Source organism: Macaca thibetana, chromosome 3 (genome assembly GCF_024542745.1).
Source record: "Macaca thibetana thibetana isolate TM-01 chromosome 3, ASM2454274v1, whole genome shotgun sequence".
Lineage (NCBI taxonomy): Eukaryota > Metazoa > Chordata > Mammalia > Primates > Cercopithecidae > Macaca > Macaca thibetana.
In genome coordinates, this window is record NC_065580.1 from 27,901,662 (window position 1) to 27,923,344 (window position 21,683).

The 21,683-nt window shown below is 42.0% G+C and overlaps 1 protein-coding gene across 1 annotated transcript in view; it reads right to left on the reverse strand.

The window, feature by feature from the left end:
• The window catches only part of MKLN1 (muskelin 1), a 396,930-nt gene that overhangs the window by 295,062 nt on the left and 80,185 nt on the right, over positions 1–21,683 (reverse strand). The window lies entirely within an intron of this gene.

Genomic DNA, 21,683 nt, shown 5'->3' on the forward strand with positions numbered 1-21,683 from the left:
AACGATACTGTCTTCTCTCTGGCATTTCATATTTTCAACAGAGGCCTTCTCATTTCTAATGCTTTTCATCATTTCTCTCCAACACTCCTGTAAGACCAGTCAATAATCATCTTTGCTTTTTACAGAGATGAGGAGACACTAGCAAAGCTTCTCCAAAGACTTGGAGTCTTTCTATTAACCAATATTTTGACCTAAGCCACTGGGGATACATAAACAGTGAAAGTAACTCAACTGAGAAGGATCTTTTATGAGCCTCCTAGAGTAATCGCCCATCTTTTAAAAAGAAACAACATTTCTTGAGATCCCAGGAGGTGTCTGGCACTACACAAAGTGATATGAGCATGAGAGTGCAGAACATAATGTTTGGGAACATAGTGTTCCTCTGGGGACTAAAAAATTAATGCAGATTCAAAACTGTTAAAAAAAAAAAAAAAAAAGACAAGGGTTGGTTGTAATAAATTACAGGAAGACAAAGTGAAAAGTGTAGGGGCAAAAACCCCAAGCATCATGGGAAACTAGGGAGCACAAAAGCAGAATATGATGAGCCAATTAACCTTAGGACAGTACAGACTCTCAGTAAAGGCAGAATACAAGAGACTTGGCCTGTGAAGGCAATTTTGCAGACTCAGTTACTTGTACACATAGACAATCAATAGATGTTTCTGATGGCCCACTGGCCAATATATATATATATATTTGCTTGCAGTAAATGAAGCCCAAGCCACCCTGCATATAATAAAGTATTTAGGAAGAAAATAAGTGGGTTGGCAAACTTTTAATGTACATAACTGGAGACCTAGTTCTGGAAAGCAGCTCTAATGGAAATAGGAGCAATTGGGTTTATAGATGCTGGTTTTTATCAGCAACCAGAAAGTGTGCTAAAAGCTCCATTTGGCCTACTTATAGTTCCCCGGGTAAGTTAGTGGGGAAATTTCACTAGATGATGTGTTATATATCAGGAGAGGAAATACAGCAGTGCACGAACACTGTGTCACACAGGTAAGACGGTATCCTCATAGAAGGTATCTTCGTGGAGATCACTTCATAGAAATGTGTACTCTGGTCTAGGACAGTGTTGCCCCACCATGGTGATGGAAGGTACTTGGTAACATGGGAACCTGCCTGTTCCTCAGACTGAGCTTTCCCCACCACCCCAGTATACTGTATTTCCTATTTTAACAACTTCAACCCTGCTAACCTATCAATAATAGGGAAGTCAGACTTATATGTTGATGGTCAGCTTCTAATTTGGTCTCCCTCCTGGTCACCTCAACTTCATTCACTTTTATGCTTAATGCTCCCCTCCCCACTTTCCCTCCTCCTCCTTTCCCCCTCCCCTCTTCTCCCCTCCTCCCTCCCCTCCCCCTCCTCTCCTTCCCCCCCCCCCCGCCCCTTCCTCTTTCTCTCTCTCTTTCTCTCTTTCTTTTTCTGAGACAAGGTCTCACTCTATCTCCCAGGCTGGAGTGCAGTGGCACAAACACAGCTCACAGCAGCCTTGACCTCTTAAGCTTAGGTCATCCTCCCACCTCAGCCTCCCAAGTAGCTAGGACTGCAGGTGTGCACCACTATGCCCAGCTAATTTTTTGTATGTTTTTTTTTTGGAGACAGAGTCTCACTCTGTCGCCCAGGCTGGAGTGCAATGGCACAATCTCAGCTCCTGGCAACTTCTGCCTCCCAGGTTCAAGCCATTCTCCTGCCTCAGCCTCCCGAGTAGCTGGGACTACAGGTGCACGCTGCCACGCCTGGCTAATTTTTTGTATTTTTTAGTAGAGATGGGGTTTCACCGTGTTGCCCAGGCTGGTCTCAAACTCCTGAGCTCAGGCAATCCACCCTCCTCGGCCTCCCAAAGTGCTGGGATTATAGGCTGAGCCACCATGCCCAGCCAATGCTTCGTGTTTTCTAGTACTATAGTCTTATGCTAAGATTTAAAAGATCTAGAAAATTTTATTCCACTGGAGAAAGGAAGGAATTAGGCAGTCACTTCCACATGAATATCTAATAGGCATCTCAAACACAACATGGTTAGAAGAGTACTCCTGATTCTTTTTTTTTTCTTTTTTTTTTTGAGACGGAGTCTCGCTCTGTCGCCCAGGCTGGAGTGCAGTGGCCGGATCTCACTCAGCTCACTGCAAGCTCCGCCTCCCGGCTTTACGCCATTCTCTTGCCTCAGCCTCCCGAGTAGCTGGGACTACAGGCACCCGCCACCATGCCCAGCTAATTTTTTGTATTTTTAGTAGAGACGGGGTTTCACTGTGTTAGCCAGGATGGTCTCAATCTCCTGACCTCGTGATCCGCCCGTCTCAGCCTCCCAAAGTGCTAGGATTACAGGCTTGAGCCACTGCGCCCGGCCTATCCTGATTCTTTCCCTTAACCTTCTTGTATCAAATAACAAGATTTAAACAAATAGTTTTACTTCTTTTCATAAACAAGATGTTTGGCAATAGATGATTTCTGGTGTTGACCCAGCTGCTCATCTATACTACCCAGGAATCAGGTAAATTTTTTTCCTACTTTATCATATTTAATGTATTGGTCTTTAATCTTCATGTCTTTTGTCTTACAGTGAGATGATGGCTGCCATAGTTCCAGCTATTGCGATGGTATTCCAGACAGCCACATCTATCCCCAGAGGCTTTCACTTAGGGCTTATTAGCCAGAAATGAGTCACCCCTAACTGCAAAGGAGATGAGGGAATTGAGTATCTAACAAAAGGGCAAGAGATTATTATGACTGAATGACAGCAATCATAATTCATCACTTAAAGCTGGACATACTGTCATCCTAAACAAAGTCAGGGTTGTGTTAGCAAGGAGGAAGAAAGGAACAGCTATTCGGGAGGGAGTTATCAGGGTCTTCCACACTTCTTGTTTCCAGCCCACCTGTCTCACTAAATGGCATCACCATCCACCCAGTGCCTGAGCTGATAACAGAGGACATATCTTTGGTTCCTTTTTCTTATATCTTACATACAAACCATCAGAAAGTCCCATTGACTCTGCCTTCCACACGCACCCTGTACACCCAACGCTCCTCATCTTTACTGCTAGTATCCTAGACCAAGTCGCCATTGTTGGCCTGAATTCCTGCAATTGCTTCCTAATCATCTCTGGACTTCCACCCTTGCTCTCTACAATTCATTGACCAAACAGAAAATCACTTCCTTGCTTAAAACCTTCTGAGAGCTTCCCATCTCACTTAAAATCCAAATTCCTTACCATGGGCAGCCATGCCTAAATGATCTAGGTCCTGTGCACTTGTCCAACTTAATCTCGTACCACTTTTGCGTTTGCCACTGAGTTCCAGCCACCTAGGCCCTCTCTCTCTTTCTCAAACTCAAATTTCTTGCCATCTTGAGGATGTTGGAACCAGCTGTTCTCTCCATGTAGAGTGCTCTTCATTCTGATCTTTTCATGACCAGGTCCTCCCTGTCATTGAGATCACTCTTCAAATGTCACCACTTCAGACAGGTCTTCCCCTGCCACCCAGTCTAAAATAGCCACCTTGTCATCTACCACTTCACTCTATTGTATTGCTCTGCATTGCTATCACTGTCTAACCTTTCATAGTCTAACACATCATATTTACCTCTTTATATATCATGTAATGAAATGTAAGTGTTTCCTCATTTTCCAACTCCCCTACACTAGAATATAAGCTCCATGAGAGCTGGGACCTCATCCGCTGTGTTCGCTGTTGTATTCCTAGCACCCAGATGAAGGCACATGGTAGGTTCTCATCAAAGATTTCTGAATGATTGAATAAATGAAGGGAAAAATTTTTAAGTAGAAATATTAAGAATAAAAATAATATCTGTAACATATTACCAGCATCTTTGAGTTATTATTATTAATATTTTTCAAGACAGGGTCTCGCTCTGTCACTGAGGCTGGAGCGCAGTGGTGCCCTCTCAGCTCACTGCAGCCTTGACGAACCTCCCAGGCTCAGGCAATCCTCCTGCCTCAGTCTCCCAAGTAGCTGTGACCACAGGCATGCATCGCCACACCCAGCTATTGTTTATATTTTTTTGTAGAGACAGGGTTTTGCTGTGTTGCCCAGGCTGGTCTCAAACTCCTGGGCTCAAACGATCTGCTAGCCTCGGCCTCCCAAAATGTTGGGATTACAGGCGTGAGCCTCCATGCCTTTAATTCTTTATAGAGCAAAATTTCTTTGCTAGTTAAAGAACATACAATGTGTTGTGCTTTAAGACATCATAATGAATAAGCAACATTAACATCTTTTACCCTACCTCTTTCCTCCTGTGTCCTCCTTTCCGAAGGTAAACACACCACTTATACCCCAATTGTATCACTCTTTCAGCGCAGGTATCAAATGACTTATTTCTCTTTGCCTAGTAATGTGGTAACATTTTCTCACTCTTTTCCGAAGGTCTGGGACAACTGAAAAGAAACATCTGGGGACTGTCCTCCCTCCTTCCATTTTTGGCCAGGATTTTAAGAAGGGGGAAACCTAAATATTCTGGGAAGATGTGAGAAATATTTAGCCTCTGGAACATTTTGCCTTTTTCTTAGCTTTTTCATATTTTTATATATGTTCTTTCCAAAGGCTAAAACCATCTCTACTCCCTTGACTGGAATTTTAGATTTTTCATCAGGCTGTTCTCCAGGTAAAATGACAAAATCAGAAAAATTAATAGATCCTCTTCCTTTCTATGATCCTCTCAGCCTTTTCCAGACCTTTCCAATCCCAAGGTGACCCTCTGCGGGCCCAGGCTTCTGGATCAGTGGTTAGCTGGGCCCATGGACTCAGCCTGTGTTCTAGACTTTAGTACATCTGGAAGGTGATGGTACATTGAAACCATGCAGCAAAAACTTGGGAAGTTTGAATCCGTAGCAAGGGCTCAGCATGCTAGTGATGCTGATCCGCATGCTCCAAAATGCCTGTTGGGCAACATCCTCCAGTCCTGCCCATAAATAACACACACAGGCCAGGCACGGTGGCTCACGCCTGTAATCCCAACACTTTGGGAGTCCGAGGTGGGTGGATCACTTAAGGCCAGGAGTTTGAGACCAGCCTGGCCAACATGGTGAAACCCTCTCTCTACTAAAAACACAAAAATTAGCAGGGTGTGGTGGCACACACCTGTAATCCAGCTACTTGGGAGGCTGAGGAACAAGAATTGCTTGAACTGGGGCAGTGGAGGCTGCAAGTCACACCACTGCACTCCAGCCCGGGTGACACAGTGAGCGAGACTCTGTCTCAAAAATAAATAAATAAAAACAAATAACATCTGGCTGACACGGTGAAACCCCGTCCCTACTAAAAAAAATACAAAAACAAAACAAAACAAAAAACTAGCCGGGTGAGGTGGTGGGCGCCTGTGGTCCCAGCTACTGAGGCAGGAGAATGGCGTAAACCCGTAAACCCGGCAGGCGGAACTTGCAGTGAGCCGAGATCCGGCTCCTGCACTCCAGCCTGGGTGACAGAGCGAGACTCCGTCTCAAAAAAAAAATAAATAAATAAATAAAAATAAAATAAAATAAATAAATAACACACATAGAATGCCTTGGGTTTTAAACTTCTAGACTTGCCTACAGAAAACAAAAGTATTGGCCAGGTGTGGTGGCTCACGTCTGTAATCCCAGCACTTTGGGAGGCCGAGGTGGGTGGATCACGAGGTCAGGAGATCGAGACCATCCTGGCTAACACGGTGAAACCCCGTCTCTACTAAAAATACACAAAATTAGCCACGTGTGGTGGCGGGCGCCTGTAGTCCCAGCTACTCGGGAGGCTGAGGCAGGAGAATGGCATGAACACAGGAGGCGAAAGTTGCAGTGAGCCAACATTGCGCCACTGCACTCCAGCCTGGGCGACAGAGTGAGACTCCTTCTCAAAAAAAAAAAAAGAAAACAAATGTATTCCCATCTTCATATATCTTCAGTGACTACATTAAAAATGGGTGTAAATGCCTCTTCTGTATTCACCAAAACCTTAGCCTCTGTCCGTTCCTCACCTGCCACCACCATCTCCTCCACCACACACCCCCACACCTAGCTCCAAGCCTCAACAGTACTACTCAGACATCCACAGACCCTTAAAAACATATGTCCCAAATCAGCCTTGGAAGCATTTTAAATCATGCATTAATAAAAAAAAAATATGGGGGTGAGTGCCTCCCAAAATATATATAGTAAGGCTGGGCGTGGGGGCTCATGCCCGTAATCCCAGCACTTTGGGAGACCAAGGTGGGAAGATTGCTTGAGGGCAGGACTTTGAGACCAGCCTGGAAAACATAGCAAGACCCCATCTCTACAAAAAATAAACAAAATTAGCCAGCCGTGGTGGCGCACACCTGTAGTCCTAACTACTCTGGAGGCTGAAGCAAGAAGATTGCTTGAGCCCAGGAGTTTGAGGCTGCAGTGAGCTATGATCTTGACACTGCACTCCAGGCTGGGCAACAGAGTGAGAACCTGTCTCTAAAATAATAATAATAATAATAATACACATACAGACAGGTATATTAAAAATAAACATATGTTTAAAAATACAAAAAAAGGGAAGGAAATACAAAATTAAATTCTTTGGTTTAATACTGCTACTCGTCTGTTTCTAGATTGTATCTCAGGTTAACTGGGTAACTATTTCCTTATGGTAAGCAGAGTTCTTAAGATAGCTGCCCAGGATTTCCCATCCCCTGGTTATTTTGTGAAACAATAATCTAGGTACAGCTGCAATAGGATTTTGCAGATGTAATTTAAGTTCCAAATTAGTTTACTTTAAAATATGGAGATTATCCCAGTGGGCCTGGTGCAAACCAGTGAGTCCTTTAAAAAAATAGTTTTTCGAGTGGTGGCTCAGGCCTGTAATCCCAGCACTTTGGGAGGCTGAGGTGGGTGGATCACCTGAGGTCAGGAGTTCGAGATCAGCCTGGCCAACATGGCGAAACCCTGTCTCGACTAAAAATACAAACATTAGCTGGGCATAGTGGTGCCCACCTGTAGTCCCAGCTACTCAAGAGGCTGAGGCAGAAGAATTGCTTGAACTCAGGAGGCGGAGGTTGTAGTGAGCCAAGATTGCGCCGCTGCACTCCAGCCTGGGTGACACAGCAAGACTCTGTTTCGGGGGGGGGAAAAAGTTTTTCTCAGCTGGAAGCAGAAGAGAAAAGTCAAAGAGATTCCAGAGGTGAGAAAGATTCGAGTGATTGCTGGCTTTGAAGGTGAAGATGGGAGAAAGCGCATGAGAAGGAGAATGTGTGAGGCCTCCAGGAGTAGCCAATGGCTCCTGGTTGACAGCGGGAAAGATAAAAAAGCCACAAGGAACTCGGTTCCTCCAGCGATCTGAATGGGCTTGGATGCGGAGTCTTCTCCCGAGCCCCCAGGTAAGAGTCTAGCCTGATGGACACCTTGATTTCTGCCTTACTGGGACCCTAAGCAGAGAAACTAGCCAAGTCCACGTGGACTTCTGACCTAGAGAACTGCAAAACCTACGGAATAAGTGAAATGTTGTTCCAACTCCCTAAATGTGAGGTAATTTGTTACACAACAGCAGAAAACTAATACATCCCTTCAGTTTTCGTATCACTAAATAAAGGTAATAATGTCTGACTATGCCCAAGAAGTGCTCGGAAAACAAATATTAATAAGATTTAATTAATATGTTTTAATTTTAACAGAAAAGAAACGTGTTAAATTATTTCCCAATGTTGTGATTTTTAAATTAATTAGAATACTATTGAGGTTCAATCCAGGGCAATTAGACTGTTAAATCCCAGTTAGGTTTGTTTTCTCCAATTCATTGCAGTTGCAGGGCAGGGCTAACTTTAGAAGCCTCATCATAAAGCTTTAGAGCATGGAATTGTTGTTGCAGAGGGACATTATTTAACTTGCAGCTTTTTCTTTTTCTTTCCTTTTTTTTTTTTTGTTTTGAGACCGAGTCTTGCTCTGTCACCCAGGTTGGAGTGCAGTGGCACAATCTTGGCTCACTGTAACCTTCTCCTCCCAGATTCAAGCAATTCTCCTGCCTCAGCCTCCCAAGTAGCTAGAATTACAGGTGCCCACCACCACGCCTGGCTAATTTTTGTGTTTTTAATAGAGACAGGGTTTCACCATGTTGGCCAGGCTGGTCTCGAACTCCTGACCTCGTGATCTGCCCGCCTCGGCCTCCCAAAGTGCTGGGATTACAGGCGTGAGCCACTGCACCTGGCCTAACTTGCAACTTTTTCAAGTCATAAAACAATGTGTTGCATTTTGTTGATGTTCTATTGGATACTATATCTAAATGTCAAATATAAGGATTTTTTTTTTCTTAAAGATATTTCCCTTTCTAAAAAATCTTGACCTTCAACTTGGGAATACCTGTTGAAATTTGGCAAGCTATTCCTGATCTTGAGAAAATTATGAAAAGAAGAAGCAAAAGATGATCATATGTATTTTATAAAATTGATCACTGAAATAAAAGAAAACCCCAAAGCTGGGCAAGAATGTTCTGACTACATAATCATTCCCCAGGTAGACCAAGATTCAATGGTGCTGAGCCTGCTAACCCAGATTTATCCTACTGAGAATAGGTAACCAGGAAGTACTCTGATGAACATCAGCTCAGGCCAGAACTAGTTTAAACAAGGTGGTCCGGGGAAGAGATTGTATACAGAGTGAGAACATTCCAATTTATATGCAGACTTTATATACAGGATGAGGAGATGCAAGAAGTATAGCTTGGTAGTTAAAGCTGTATTGGACCTAGGTAAGTGACTTAAATTCCCTGAGCCTCAGTTTTCTCATGTCTAAATCAAGATAGTTTTTCAGTGTCCTTCGCACAGGACACAGGACATGGAGCCATCAATAAATGAGGGCTGTGTTAGGATCTAGCAACTCATCCTTCAGCCCTTGACCCAGAATCCCAGATAATCCCTATTTTAATGGATGCTAATAGCTCTGCTGGCTGGACCCAAGCATCATGTTCAAAGCAAAAGACTGCAGGCCAGTGTTCAGGCTAGAAGTCTAAAGCAAGTGCTCCCTTAGGACAGGGAGAGACAGAGAGAGTGGGAAAGGCTATGAGAAACCGACTCCCCAGGCAGGAATGGGGCACTTACTAGATTCACAGAAGGAAGGACCTACAGACAAATATTCACAAATAAAAATCTCTTTCTAAAATAATCCAATTTTCTGGCCCAATCAGTTGACAATGACTTGGCCACTGAAGATCATATTTTTCCAACATGGTCCATTTTCTTGGCTTTCCTAAGTCATTAATTATGACCATGTTTTCCCAAATGTGGAAATTCCCCTTGCGCAGATGCAGCCGCTGCTGGCCAACCCTCCTTTCCTGAGAAGTCACTGCAGCACAAAAATATTTTTGTTTTCCCCAATTGCCCACAGGGAAAATTTCCTCACTCTTTTTTCCCCTCCTCCCTTAAAATCCTCTGGCAATTTCCAGGAATCTAAGTAAACCAGAATTACTTAGATCACGAAGGGCCTTTTAGATGTTCTACTTCTAACATGACAAAAAAGAATCTGAAATTTAAATTCAATTATTATTAAACCAATCCCAAGAGTTCCTTTTAATAAATGAAGGCAATGCCACTGAAATCGAAAAACTCCCACTCCTGCCTAAAAATACGGCTCTCGGACTTGAGAGTTTAAATTATAAACAGTGGTAGCCAAAGTGATTAGTGTTATATCTGAATCAAATAACATTATGTGAAACGTGCTTCATACCTTCATACATGGTAAAGCTCTCTACAAGTGTAGGCATTTGGCACCAATGTGGGCACGATATACAACACAGATGATTATTCAAATTGTAAATTTGTATTCAAATTTGTTAGATGAATTACCCCAGTTACCTTGTTCATCTTATGGGTTTATCAAGGTGCCTTGTACAGGGCTTACGACAGTGGAGGACTCTAGGAGATATTTTATTCTTTTCAGAATATTCATCAAGAAGCATTTCTGTGCCAGAAACTAAATTTAGTTAGTGGGGAAGCGGTGGTAGAGCGATGAATCAGGCTGGGTCTCTGCCCTCAAGGTCTTTAAAATCTAGTAAAAAAAAGCATGATCTCCACACTAGCACAGTGATTTCAGCCAGGGACAATCTCTCCCCTCCCCTCCACCATGGGGACATTTGGCAATGTCTGGAGACATTTGTGATGATCAAAACTGGAAGTGGAGGTACTACTGGCATCTAATGGAAAGAGGTAAGTGCTGCTGTTGAACATCCTATAATGCCCAGGACAGTCCCCCAGAACAAAGAATGACCTGGTCTAAAATGTCAGTGCCAGGGAGCCGTGGTGGCTCAGGCTTGTCGTCCTGGTGCATAAGGAGGTGAGGCTATGCATTTGAGGACAGCCTGGGCAACATAGAAGCCTCTAATCTATACAACAACAACAACAATTAAAAAATTTGGCAGGGCACAGTGGCTCACGCCAGTAATCCTAGCATATTGAGAGGCTGAGGCGGGTGGATCACAAGGTCAGGAGATCAAGACCATCCTGGCCAACATGGTGAAACCCCCACCTCTACTAAAATACAAAAAATTAGCCAGGCATGGTGAATCACTTGAACCCGGGAGGCAAAGGATGCAGTGAGCTGAGATCACGCCACTGTTCTCCAGCCTGGTGACAGAGCAAGAAGACATCAAAAAAAAAAAAAAAAAAAAGTCAATAGAGTCAAGGTGGAGAAACCCTGAACAAGCTATATTAGCTAGAGCAAAACACTGATTGATTAACTAATTGGTTGATTAGTGTTGTTCCACATGGCAAATGACTTTCACCCAAAGACTCTAGTCATTTTGAATTTGTGTCTGTAACCTATTAAAAGTGTTAAGTATCTTTTGAATACGTGAGTACATTTAGACGGGTGCTGAATAAAGCATAAGATAAAGTGTCACCTGGAAAAATAAATGATAATTTAGAGTGAATTGTTAACCCAAGAGGACAAAAATTTTCTAGCTTGATGCCAAGCATATAGTAACTGCTCAGTGAACATGAACTGAACATATTCAGATAACTTCGCAACACTCATTTGTCAGAAGCTAAAAGAAGAGTCATATCATTAAAGCACTCCTCGTAGTCATACAAACAGTGGTAGCCAAAATGATTAGTGTTGTATCTGAATCAAATAGCATTATGTGAAATGTGCTTTATACGTAGTAAATCCCTATACAAATGCAGGCATTTGGCACCAAAGTAGATACAGTATACAAGACAGATGATGATTCTAATTGTAAAAATGTGTTAGATGAATTACCCAGTTACCTTATTCATCTTATGAGTTTACCAACGTGCCTACAAGTAGTAGCCTTCTTCCTGGAAACTCTTCACTATAGACTGCTAAGAATTGCATATCGTACCATGAAGAGATATAATCATGTAGTTTTATATTATAGCATCCAAAATTTTCACTAACTCAAGTTGGTGCTTCCTCAGTATGCCTTAGTGAATGCTAATGAAGTGTGAAGTTTCAAACATTAAAAAACTGAGGTGGGGCTGGGTGCGGTGGCTCATGCCCATAATCCCAGCACTTTTGGAGGCCGAGGCGGGTGAATCACCTGAGGTCAGGAATTCAAGACCAGCCTGGTCAACATGGTGGAACCCTGTTTCTACTAAAAATACAAAAATTAGCCAGGTGTGGTGGTGGGCGCCTATAATCCCAGCTGCTCAGGAGGCTGAGGCATGAGAACAGCTTGAATTCAGGAGGCGAAGGTTGCAGTGAGCCGAGATGGCACCACTGTACGTCAGCCTGGGCAACAGAGCAAGACTCTGCCTCAAAAAAAAAAGAAAAAAGAAAAAAGAGGTGGCCACCTCATGAATTTAGGGAAGGAGGAAGTAGTGTTTTGGAAGTAGGGCCTTAAATCCTTTACATACAACGTGGCTTCTCTTTAAATACAGTAACAGTAAAACAAAGTAGCAGTGGCACTGGCTTTAATCTATTGCTAGATACATATAAGCATCAATAGTAAGAGAATGGTTAAGTGCCACTCTTAGTTAAGGATCAATTAAAAGTAAAATTCTATCTTCAAATTAGAACATGTCAGTGGAAAAATATGACTTAATTTACTAAAATTATTTGCACTTTAGTTTTTCAGGAAAAATGGTCAGGTAGTCCAATGTGCTAATACTTTGAGATAAACAGAGCTATTGCATGGAAAATCTGTACTTTTGATTAAGTAATTATCTTCAATTTTGATATAATGGTTACCAAGGAAATATTGGCTTTCTTCTTCCACCTATTTGACCCGTATTTTCTCAACGTAAGTTGGTGACTAAGTCAGGAAATGGCATCTAATTTTGTATTAGCATTAGTCAAATGCAAGTACAAGGGGGAGATACCATACACATTTTAAAAAGAACAAATAATCTGCCATTTGGATAATCAGTATCAACGTCTGTTGAACTTAACACAGGTAATGTTCTCGATTTTTGCAACATAAAGGACCAAAGTTTCTTTGAGTTTGAAAATTTCTACTTAAACTTTTTGCCCAATTATGAGTTCCACAGTGAAGTTTGTTTAGGAATGAAGAAGGGGAATTTTACTCTTTCCTTTTCATAAAGAAATAATTAAATACATAAAAATGACTTCACCTCAGTAAGAGAAGGAATCTCAGGGTAGGAGTTTCTTCATAAATAACTGGGGTTAAAAGTAACACATTAGGCCAGGTGCAGTGGCACACCCTGTAGTCCCAGCTACTCAGAAGACTGAGGCAGGAGGATGGCTCAAGCCCAGGAGGCAGAGATTGCAGAGCTGAGATGGTGCTACTGCACTCCAGCCTGGGCAGCAGAGCAGGACCTCATCTCAAAAAAAAAAAGCAACACATTTAAATAATTACAAGGCCGGGTGCAGTGGCTCACACATATAATCCTAACACTTTGGAAGGCTGAGGCAGGCGGATCGCTTGAGGTCAGGAGTTCCAGAGCAGCCTGGCCAAAAAGGCGAAGCCCTGTCTCTTCTAAAAATACAAAAAAATTTTAGCTGGGCATGGTGGCGCACACCTGTAGTCCCAGCTACTTTGGAGGCTGAGGCATGAGAATCACTTGAACCCTGGCAACAGAGGTTGCAGTGAGCTGAGATAGCATCACTATTCTCTAGTCTGGGTGATAGAGGGAGACTCCGTCTCAATTGAAAAAAAAAAAAAATAGGCCGGGCATGGTGGCTCAAGCCTGTAATCCCAGCACTTTGGGAGGCCAAGATGGGCGGATCACGAGGTCAGGAGATTGAGACCATCCTGGATAACACGGTGAAACCTCGTCTCTACTAAAAAATACAAAAATCTAGCCGGGCGTGGTGGCGGGCGCCTGTAGTCCCAGCTACTCGGGAGGCTGAGGCAGGAGAATGGCGTAAACCCGGGAGGCAGAGCTTGCAGTGAGCTGAGATCCGGCCACTGCACTCCAGCCTGGGTGACAGAGATAAAATCCATCTCAAAAAAAAAAAAAAAAAAAAAAATGAAAAGACTCAGGAAAATATTTCATGTGCTCAGAAAAAGAGGTATAACTAGTAAAAATGGGCCTTGATGTGATATATAAAGGCCTTCTCAGTAGCATCCACCTTCACCTATAATGAAAATATATGCCCTTTTTTCTCCAAGAGAAGTGGGTATGGCTAAGTAAGAATAATATTCTTCAGTGAATATTGAAATAGAGTTTGGGTTGAAGAGGCCAAGAGTTTAACACCAGCCCAGGCAACATAATGAGAACCCATCTCTACAAAATATTTAAAATATTTAAAAATCATCTGGATTGGCATGCATCAGTAGTCCCAGCTACTTAGGAAGCAGGATTGCTTGAGCCCGGGAGTTGGAGGTTACAGTGAGCTAATGATTGTGCTACTGTACTCCAGTCTGGACAACATATTAAGACCCTGTCTCTCTTTTATTTTTAAATGTGAGTTCAATAGAAATTAGCAAATATCTTTATTTTCTTTCTTTTTCTTTTTCTTTTTTTTTTTTTTTGGAGACAGAGTCTTGCTCTCTCACCCAGGCTGGAGTGCAGTGGGGCGATCTCGGCTCACTGCAAGCTCGGCCTCCCAGGTTCACGCCATTCTCCTGCCTCAGCCTCCCGAGTAGCTGGGACTACAGGCATGTGCCACCATGCCCGGCTAATTTTTTGTATTTTTAGTAGAGACGAGGTTTCACCGTGTTATCCAGGATGGTCTTGATCTCCTGACCTCGTGATCTGCCCACCTCAGCCTCCCAAAGTGCTAGGATTACAGGCGTGAGCCACCACGCTCGGCCTTTATTTTCTTTTATGTGTCAATGATCTAACCCTCAATTCAGCTATATCTAAAACATAAGATATGTTTCCTTGGGCAAATCCTGGATTCAAGGGATTCTCCTGCCTCAGCCTGTCAAAGTGCTGGGATTACAGGTGTGAACCACGCTGCCCAGCCTGAACTCACGTTCTTATCACTGGTTATGGACAGAGAATTCTAATTAATTCCCTTCCTCTCATAACTTTTCAAATAAAACAGACATATAAAAAAAGTCAGTTTTGGAGTCTCTCACAATTAGACCATCAACAATAAGATCAGCCTTAGTTGCCAAAGAGTAAGTTGCTTCTTAAAATTCTAAGTTATCTCTCATTTCTACATCTAGAATGATACTCCCCTAACATTGGTGATGGTTATTTTTAGGTGATGGGACATAGGGTTGTTTCTTCTTCTTTGTAATATTTTGTGTTGTTTGAATTTTTTTTATAATTCATGAAAATAATAGTCATTTTTAAAATCTCTCCATTCAATTTAGTTAGAAAAATTTGTAGTTCACAGTCTTATACCTTCTCTATTAGCTAACTAATTTTCAAAATTTGCTTTTAAAAAATTCAACCCCACTTTCATCATTACAACTCATTTTAAAAGAATCTCCCATTTAGCCAGTGTGGAAAGAAAGGACATCTGACTGTTTTCACAGGACACACTATCTTTTAAATTTTTTCCTTTGTCTATTTTTGTTCTTTGTGTTGTCACATTTAGTTGTTTCAGAATCCTGCTGAACTTCCCAAAGCATTCCGAAGGAATACCATCACATGCAAAATTTAGGTAACTTGGGAACGCTTTGCTCAACTTTGCTTTTCTTTAAAAGAAATTTTTTTTCCATGACACAGCCTCAGGAGGTCCTGACGACATATGTCCTACTTTGCTCAATTTAGTGTTCGTACATGTTGGAATATAGTTTAAGACAAGGTTCCTAGGTAAGATAATCCCAAATTTTCTTTTGTGGCACAGGTGTCAGAGCAACAAAGCAGGATGAATTAGGAATAGACTTGGACAATACTGTGGTGTTGAGGCTTATACATTCTTTACACAGTTCTCCTTTTCAGGGTCTGGCCTTCATGGTGTGATGAACACCACAGACCAGTAAAATCTTCTAAGCGTCTTTCAGTCAATGATTCACTCTCACTGCATCCTGGATTCTGGCTCAATAACAGAAATTTTAAAATAGCTGGTTTTTAAAATTAGTCCGGTGTGGCGGTGTGTGCCTGTCGTTCCAGCTACTCAGGAGGCCAAGGTGGGAGGATGGCTTGAGCCTGGGAGGCAGAGGTTGCAGAGCTGAGATGGTGCCACTGTGCTCCAGCCTGAGCAATAGAGCCAGACATTGTCTTAAAAACAAAACAAAAGAAAACAAAATGGTGATTTTTAAAATGTTGACAGTATTTGATTAGAAATCATTCATACTTTTTTTTTTCTTCTTCTTCTTTGGCATTGTGGTTTTAATGCTATTTGTACTCTATATAAAAGTGGGAAAATGAAAGAGAGTTTGTGTCATTGGAAAATTTCAAGGTCAGGCTGGATGGTTATCCAAGGTCAGGCTGGATGACTATCAGGCATGCTCTAGAAGAGAGAATCCATTTAAAGGAAACTTGACTAGGGAGACCTCTCAAGTTCATCTTTCAATCCTGTGCTCTTGGCCAGGTACAGTAGTTCATGCCTGTCATCCCAGCACTTTGGGAGGCTGAGGTGGGAGTTGCTTGAGCCCAGGAGTTGGAGACCAGCCTGGGCAACATAATGAGACTCTGTCTTTACCAAAAAAAAAAAAAAAAAAAATTTTTTTTGTTAATTAACTGGGCATGGTGGCACGCATTTGTAGTCTCAGTTATTCAGGGGGCTGAAGTGGGAGGATTGCTTGAGACCAAGAGGTCAAGGCTGCAGCAAGCCATGATTGTGCCACTGCACTTCAACCTGGGCAACAAAGTAAGACTTTGTCTCAAAAAAAAAATCAATCCATCAATCAATCAAGCCTGTGCTCTGAAGTTTACCCTCTAATCTTATGGTAGTAATGCACTATTTTGGAAGAACAGGAGTCTCTTCTGGCCATTTTCTTCACTTTGTCTTGATTCTGAAGCCTTTGTGTGTGTGCCAGCTCTGAGAATTAAACAGAAGAGGATGGGGCGTGTGGAAAAGTATTCCTAGGAGACTCGGAGCTGTCCAGCAGTTAAAGGAGTTGCACACAATGAGCTCCAGCTAATGAGACTTGTCTCGGCATTTGGAACAGGGATTCAGCGAGGCCATTCTTGACCAGGGAGAGGGGTGTGTATGTATATGTCTATATAGAAGTCTTTGCTTACCCAACCCATTCCCAGTAGGGATTTTTTTTTCCTGATTTACATGTTGCTTTTCTTTTAAAATGGGGGTTAATGGGCTTCTAAATTGTATAGAAAAAAGAGCAAGTAATAATGTACAGAGCGAGCTAGGAGAAGAGTTGAAGAGGACAGCAGGCAAAAATAGGACTACTACACTGTACAAGCAGTCTTTCAGTTTGTTAATTGCAAGCTATTTAGCAAACACACACACATTCTATGCAAACATGCCGTATAAGTAGGTGCCACTCTATGACAGCTTCATTATTTACATTTTGCAGTCAGCAGTCATTTTAGCACACCATTTTGGGAAAATAAATGAATGTGTTCTAGTATTAGCTTACAAAGCCGTCACAGCCTTTTTTGGTATAATAAATAAATAAGTAAATAAATAAATAAATAAAGTAGAGTTGGCCTAAAAAGGTTGTTCGGCCTTTTTTCCTTTGCGAGTGACAGATGGATTCGCTTTGACAAATACCCACTTGATTGACGTTCTGAAGAAAGATGTAAAAATCCTTAAGCTTGTTTTTATATTCTTATAAATGGTTCTTATAAATGGTTAAAACCTAGCTGTGTTTTCTTATATTGCCTTATAAGGAGGAACCCATGTTTCCACAGACATCCTAGATTTGAGAGGAGGAATGGAACATGGGGAAACATCTCATCCAGCTTCCATGTGCTATGCAATTCAGTAGTAAGCCAACTTTATAGGTAACACAACTGAATGTGGAGAGGCTAAGTGATAATTTTTCAATAACTTGAAAAATTACAAATTTTAAAAATAAAAAATTTAATTAAAAAATTACATTTAAAGTTTCTAAAAGATTTACATATTCATGGTAGAAAATTTGGTAAATATAAAAATATACACAAAAAAAGAAAATTAAAATTATCCTGATGAAACTACTGGTTTTTGTTGTTGTTGTTGCTGTTTGAGACAGAGTCTAGCTCTGCCACCAGGCTGGAGTGCAGTGGTGCAATCTCGGCTCACTGCAACCTACACCTCCTAGGTTCAAGTGGTTCCCCTGCCTCAGCCTCCTGAGTAGCTGGAATTACAGGCACGCGCTGCCACGCCCAGCTAATTTTTGTATTTTTAGTAGAGACGGGGTTTCACCATGTTGGCCAGGCTGGTCTCAATCTCCTGACCTCATGATCCGCCTGCCTCAGACTCCTAAAGTGCTGGGGTTACAGGCGTGAGCCACCGGGACCGGCCGAAACTACTGTTAACATAGTCTCCCAAACACATATGAAATATGTACGTGGTTACATATGTATGTGGCTACATGCATATTTCATGCTCAAAATATTGAGGAGGAAAAAAAGGCAAAGTAAAACAGTTGTTGGCCCATCTTTTCCAAATTGGGAATCACTGTCCACATTTTTTTTTTTTTCAGACAGAGTCTCGCTCTGTCACCCAGGTTGGAGTGCAGTGGTGCGATCTTGGCTCACTGCAACCTCCACCTCCCAGGTTCAAGCGATTCTCCTGCCTCAGCCTCCTGAGTAGCTGGGACTACAGGCACCTGCCACCATGCCTGGTTAGTTTTTGTATTTTTAGTAGAGATGGGGTTTCACCATGTTGGCCAGGCTGGTCTCAAACTCCTGACCTCAAGTGATCCACCCTCCTCGGTCTCCCAAAGTGCTGGGATTACAGCCATGAGCCACCGTGCCTAGTCCACTGTACACATATTTTAATCACCTTCTTCAATGCGTCTCCTCTTCCCCTGAGACCAATCTGACGATAAATTGTAAATGGGGTGCCATATCTCCTATTTGAAAAATAGCACCAGGTTTGTAGGTAATTCCTTACCTTTGTTTTCTTCAATAGAGACCCAGGAAATTGTAAAAGAAGTATGATACTGCAAAACACCTTTGTTTTGCGAGATAACTTTGGAGGTGCCGATGTTGACAGCTGTAGTCAGTCACATGCTTACCAGAACAAAGATCCCTACAAAGGGAGAAGTTAACTTTAGCTTTGAAAATCCTTTTATCCTTCATGATTTGATGCCTTTAAATTTGTCACCTGAATGCGATATTAACATAATCGTCTGCATTTCAGCTAATGAATGCACCTGCTTCTAAGACTTTATTTTAGCAGTTTTAATGAGCTCTTCAAAAGAGTTTGCCTGGACTTAGTGCACGGCTAGAAAAATAGCAGCTGTAAGCAACTAACAACACATTCAGTATTTGAATCAAGCTCTGTGAAGTTGTTAAACTTGAGAAGGAGTATCTATCCATCTGTTTGTGATAAGGGAAATGAAAATTGAGATGTGGCTGTGGCATTTGGAAAAAGCACTAAAGTAACTGGGTCTGGCCAAAGAAGGTTATTAGCTGGCCGTATGTATGGATCTCAAGCATATGAATTTAATGTATTGATTTAAGCTAAAATCTAGTTTTCTTGTCTATCTAATAATGGTACCCATTTATAAGCTTGTCAGGATTAAATATCTCATCTGTTATATGCACTCATTAACATTAGATTTTATAATTATGATGCTTATTAAGAAGATGTGACTTTACAAAGGGCCACATATAGTATGAGTCCATTCATAGGAAATATCCTGAATAGGTAAATTCACAAAGTCAGAAAGTAGGTTGGTGGTTGCCAGGGGCTGCAGGGGGAAATTGGAAGCAATTGCTTAATGGACATGGGGTTTCCTCTGGGTATGAGTCAAACGTTTTGGAACCAGATACAAGTGGTGGTTGTACAATGTTGTAAATATACTAAATGTCTCTGAATTGTTCACTTTAAGATAGGCAATTGCCTGGGCACAGTGGCTCATGCCTATATTCCCAGCACTTTGAGAGGCTGAGGGGGACGGCGGGGAGAGGACTGTTTGAGCCCAGGAGTTCAAGACCAGCCTGGGCAACAAAATGAGACCCTGTTTCTGGAAAAAAAAAAAAAAAAAAAAAAAAAAAGCAAGAGAAAGAAACAACCTAAGTAATTTTATGTTATGTGAATTGCACCTCAATAATTTTGAAAAAGGGCCTGGTGCTGTGGTTCATGCTTGTAATCCCAGCATTTTGGGAGGCTGAGGTGGAAGGTTTGCTTGAGCCCAGGAGTTTGTTACTACCCTGAACAACATAAGGAAACCACATCTGTACAAAAATTTAAAAATTTTTAAAATTAGCTGGGCATCGTGGGCAGGTGGTGGGGGTTGGGGAGTTGAGGCTGCTGTGAGCCATGATGGTGCCACTGAATCTCAGCCTGTCTCAAAAATAATAATTTTTAGCCGGGCGCGGTGGTTCACGCCTATAATCCCAGCACTTTGGGAGGCTGAGGCGGGCGGATCGCGAGGTCAGGAATTCGAGACCAGCCTGGCCAACATGGTGAAACCTCATCTCTACTAAAATACAAAAATACAAAAATTAGCCAGGTATGGTGGTGCGCACCTACCTGGCCCTTTTTCAAAATTATTGAGGTGAAATTCACATGACATAAAATTACCTAGATTATTTCTTTTTCTAGCTTTTTTTTTCCCCAGAAAAAAAAGTCCCAGCTACTCCAGGAGGCTGAGGCAGAAGAATCGCTTGAATCCGGGAGGCGGAGGTTGCAGTGAGCTGAGATCACACCACTGCACTCCAGCCTGGGCAACAGAGTGAGATTCCATCTTAAATAATAATAATAATAATAACAATAATTTTTTAAAATGTGACTTTGGATTTAGTAAATTCCATTTGATTGGCTATAGGTTGTAAGACGGTTCCTAAATAAATAATTGCTCATCAAGACATATAGTAAGAAAAAAAAAAAACTGATCTCCTTACATAAGTAATCAGGAAGACTGTTTCCTTGCTGAATCATACCTTGACTCCACAGTGAAGATTTTTGCAAGGGAAAACATTAACCAATCTCTGGAGGTCCAAATCCCTAAACAATTCTGTAAGCCATTTAAATTTTGTAACTATTATATGGAAGTTAGCATATTAGAATACGTATTTACTTCCAATATATATTTTAATACTTTTTATTATATAGTCAAATTAATTCCATGCTTGTTACACTGATTTCAACATCACATTTTCATAATATCCCTCCTTTTCTTCATATGCTCCTGTGTGTACTTTGGGTAGTAGTAACAACCCATCCAAAACTCAAGTGAATGGAAGACAAAAAACACAGGACAAATGTTGCTTTAAAAACATACACAGGAGGTTGGGCGCAGTGGCTCACGTCTGTAATCCCAGCAGTTTGGGAGGCCAAGGCAGGTGGATCATGAAGTTAGGAGTTCGAGACCGGCCCGGCCAACCTGGTGAAACCCTGTCTCTACTAAAAGTACAAAAATTAGCGTGGTGTGGTGGTGGGTGCCCGTAATCCCAGCTACTCGGGAGGCTGAGGCAGGAGAATTGTTTGAAGCCCGGAGGTGGAGGTTACAGTGAGCCGAGATCGCGCCATTGCTCTCCAGCCTGGGTGACAGGGCGAGACTCCATCTCAAAAAAAAGGACTATATATATATATATGTATATATATACACAAACACACACATACAGCAGGCCAGGCACAGTGGCTCACACCTGCAATCCTAGCACTTTGGCAGGCCGAGGAGGGCAGATTGCCTGAGCTTAGGAGTTCGAGACCACCTTGGGAAACATGGTGAAAACCCATCTCTACTACAATACAAAAAAAAAAAAAAAAAAAAAAAAGTCAGGCATGGTGGCAGCTGCCTGTAGTCCCGGCTGCTTGGGAGACTGAGGCACGAGAATTGCTCGAATCTGGGAGACAGAAGTCGCAGTGAGCCGAGATTGCACCACTGCACTCCAGCCTGGGCGGTAGAGCGAGACTCCATCTCAAAAAAGCAAAAGAAAGAAGAAAAGAAAATATATACAGCAGATACATTACAGACCAATTGGAGGTAACATCCTATAATGAAGATGCCACAAATTTTTATCTTTCTCTCTCCTTGTAAAATTGGTAACATGAAGGCAAGATAACTTAAGTAAATGGAAAATTCTTCAATTTCCTTTTTATTTTATCTCAATAAAAGTGAGGCAGCTATTCTAGCTAGGGTGGAAGTAATTTATTCTCTGGACTCCTTCTCTCCTTCACATCATCCTGACCAACAGTTTTCCCTCAGTATTTGGAGCTGGTTCATTGGTGTTTCACTCATACGCCACAACACTGGAGAATCACTCAGAAATCAGGACCAGCTTAGGAATCTTC